Source organism: Silene latifolia, chromosome 9, assembly GCF_048544455.1.
Source record: "Silene latifolia isolate original U9 population chromosome 9, ASM4854445v1, whole genome shotgun sequence".
NCBI classification, from domain to species: domain Eukaryota; kingdom Viridiplantae; phylum Streptophyta; class Magnoliopsida; order Caryophyllales; family Caryophyllaceae; genus Silene; species Silene latifolia.
In genome coordinates this window covers 54491847-54495729 of record NC_133534.1, presented here as the reverse complement: position 1 = coordinate 54495729, position 3883 = coordinate 54491847, and positions in this window count along the sequence as shown.

The following is a 3883-nucleotide window of genomic DNA, read 5'->3' as shown; positions in this document are numbered from 1 at the left end:
ATGGTTAAACCTCCTTCCGAAGGGTATCTTGAAGGACGTGTATTAGATATAATTCACATTTGAATAATGACATTGCTACGCATCATCACAATATGAATGAGTTAAGAGATTAGAATCTCTTTTCATAAGGTTAAGATGAAACCTCTTCAAAATAGGTATTTTGAAAGGATTTTGTTGGATCATATAGCTTATATGTTTATGTTTTGATGATGTCAAGGTGCCTTACATGTTTTATACTTGTTGCGTGTAATTGTTTGTTAAGTGTTTTAGCATTAACTTATTACGAGCAACCAAGAAGATTGTGATGTACACATGAGAAGTTCAAGTCCTTGTTTAAAGATCAAACAATTCGAAGGTTCGTTCAAGCATTATGTGAAGACGGAGTTCTTCTAGAAGATTAATCAAGCTTGGATGATGATGTAGCATATACTCGAAGATCTCTCTGAAGATTAGAATAGTATAGGTGATTATCTCGTAGTGGTAATCAAGAATGAGTTTCTTAATTAGTGAAGTTATAGCTTTGCAGCTATAACATTACTAGTAAAAGAGCTCAATGTTATAGCTCTTCTACTATAACATTGAAATGCTGAGTTTTTATACACGACTTTTAAATGGTTCGAAAATTGTTTTACAATTTCTTAAAGACTATTTTATATGTTTTAATGAAAGTATTTATTTTGTAAAGCCCGGTTTAGTGAGGAGTCCGGTTTTATGGTTGGCATTAATTGATAGCTTTTGGGTCGACTTATGAGTTGGACTCTACTATCAATTAGGGTTTCCATCTAGCCTCTCTTAAAACCTAAATTCTAATTATATAACAAGATTAGGGTTTGCATGGATTCACGAGCCCATGAGCCGTGTTATGCTGTGTTGCCTAAGAGATTAGGTAAAGATTTTATTCTATAAAATAATCTTTACATATCTTGTATATCTTACTTATATATTTGTTTATGGTAAAAGATTTTCTTGTTTCAGGAAATCTTATCATAATCTTAGAATTTATAGTAAAGATAATATTAGAAAGATTATATTCTATCTTTTAGAATATTCTTTATTATCTTCTATGGCTTTTAGGTAAGAGATAATAAGAAGATATAATTTATAGTTATATCTTATTATTCGGCTATTAGGGTTTCCTTGAAACCGTGTAGCTCTCCTTCTCTTTGCCTATAAATACTTTGTCATTTGCAACATCTAAAATAGAGACCTTAAGCATAAAATTGTTTTTCATATTTTAAAGAGCAAACCGTGTGTTTTTAACGAAAACCGATTTGCTAATTTCGAAAGGTCGTGTCTTTACAAAAACTCGCATACTTGTTCTTCATTATCGTTATAAGATAATAGTGCTATAATTGATTGCTTACTTGTTCATTAACGTGAACTATTAGAAGAATCATTAGTGCTTTCTTATTAGCGTAAGTTAGTCACTCGAGTATTTAACGGTACTCATTGAGTTACAGCTAGAGTTAGTTGTACGAGTTGGGTTAGTAAATTTGTAATCCGGAGAAAGGTACTAAATTTATTAATCGAGAATAGTGGACGTAGGTTTCGACTTGTGAAACCGAACCACTTCAAAAATCCGTGTGTCTCTCTTTCTTTCGTTTATTTGCTTTGTTTTTAATTCGTTAATTAGTTAATTAGTTAAAGTTTAATCAATAAACTTTAAATAATTAATTATACATACATAATCGAAAAAGCTTTCATAAAGTTTTAAATCCTCAATTCACCCCCCCTCTTGAGTATTTTGGATCAATAGACTCTTCAATTGGTATCAGAGCCTCGTGCTCTTGATTGCCTAACCGCAAAGAGGCTGATCTATCTTGTTTTTCATTTATCTTACTGTTTTATATTCCGCTGCCTATCACGTGATAAATGGATTCCAAATATCTCAAGTGTCCCGTCTTTGATGGGAAGAATTATGGATTATGGAAAAACATGATGACTCACTATGTGAAAGGACACGATTGGGAGTCTTTGGAGGATTATTCAAAACGGACCGCATAAAATTCTTGTGGCATCCGAGGAAGGCACTACCTATGAAAAGAAAGAAGAAGACTATGTCGAGGCCGACTACAAGAAAGCCGAGAAGAACTCCAAAGCAATAAGTCTTCTGCAAAACGGAATGACTTCCACAGAGTTTGATCGGTTCTCCTCTTGTTCCACGGCCAAGGAGATATGGGATGGGCTCGAATTAGCTTATGAAGGTACTTCCATTGTTAGGAAGCACCGAATTGATTTGCTTATGCAAAAATACGAGCTATTCATTATGGAGCCTAATGAGTCCTTAGATAGCATGTCTGCAAGATTTTCGAGCATTATAAACGAACTGAAAAACCTAGGTAGGAAATTCAGTACTGAGGACATTGCTAGAAAGGTTCTTAGGAGCCTTACTAAAAAGTGGCGTGCTAAGGTCACTGCAATGGAGGAATCACGAGATCTTGAAAACCTATCCTATCAAGAACTCATAGGTGCTCTCATGGCCCATGAAATTACTCTTAACAAAGATGACGCTGAACCAAGCCGAAATAAGAGCATGGCCTTAAAGAGTGAAGAAGTGGACTCGAATTAGAGGATGAAACTGTTTGTTTTTGCACGCCGTTTCAAAAACAAAATATTTCGAAACAAACAAACAAAATCATCCTTTAACAACAACAACAACAAGTCATTCAACAAAAAGGTTAATGACTCAAAGTCATCTTTCGCAAATAGAGGTTGCTTCAGATGTGGAGAATCTGGTCATATGATCAAAGATTGTCCAACATGGGAGAAGATAAAGGACAAGACGAAACGTGAGAAGACAAAGAGAGAATTCAAGCAAGTTATGATGGCTTCGTGTTGGGAGACCTTGAATCGAAGATGACGAGGAATCAAGACGACGAAGTGGCTAACCTTTGTCCGAGCAAAGTGTTAGTCTTGACCTAATCTCCGACAGTGATGATGAAAGCACAACCTCTCACTCAAACTATTGTTTTCTTGGAGAATCGGACGAAGATGACGATGAAGAGGTAAGTTACCTTGAGCTTAAAAAACGTGTTAAGAAATTGTCTAAAAGTGCTCTAATTGAATTCTTTGAACAATCTCTTGATAAGTGCCATGAACAGGATTTGGAATTGAAAGATCTAAAGGAACAGATTCTCGATATTGCGGAAGAGAATCATAATCTCAAGACTAAAGCTAAGAAGTTGAAATCTAAAGTTACAAAAGAGAAAGCTACAACATTAGATTCTACTATGGCTGAAAAGAAGGAATTAGAGTCCAAAGTTATAGCTAATGAAGCTATAACTTCCGACCTAAAGCTTAAAATCAAGCACCTTCAAGCCAAAGTTATAGCTAATGAAGCTATAACTTTAGAACTTAGAAAAGTCAGAGAACTTTTGGAAGCTAAGGTCACTTCTAATGAAGAAGTAATCTTGGATCAAAAGAAAGAGATAGATTCCCTTTCAAAGCAATTAAAAGAATCTAAGACCGATATGATCAATGTTAAGAAACACCACACCGATGTTGTGTTCATTCTTAACAAACGATTCCAAGACTTTCGTGACAACTTTAAAAAGGACAATGATGTAGATCACACGAAATGTCAAGAGGAAATTAAAACCCTAAAAGACCTTCTTCTACACGCTAGAAAGGTGCATGACAAATGGGAAGGTAGCACGAAAGTCCTGAACTTCCTAACCGAACAATCTGACAATAATATGAAGATGGGGTTAGGACATGAGTGCTATAGCCGTAGAGATCACTCTAAATGCAAATCAACACCTTCGGATTTTGATTTTAGAAAAAGGAAGTATGCTGATCTTCCTGAATATTTGATTTGCAATTATTGTGGTCATACGGGTCATATCCAAATCAATTGTGTCAAAAAGGCTCACGATTTACGAAA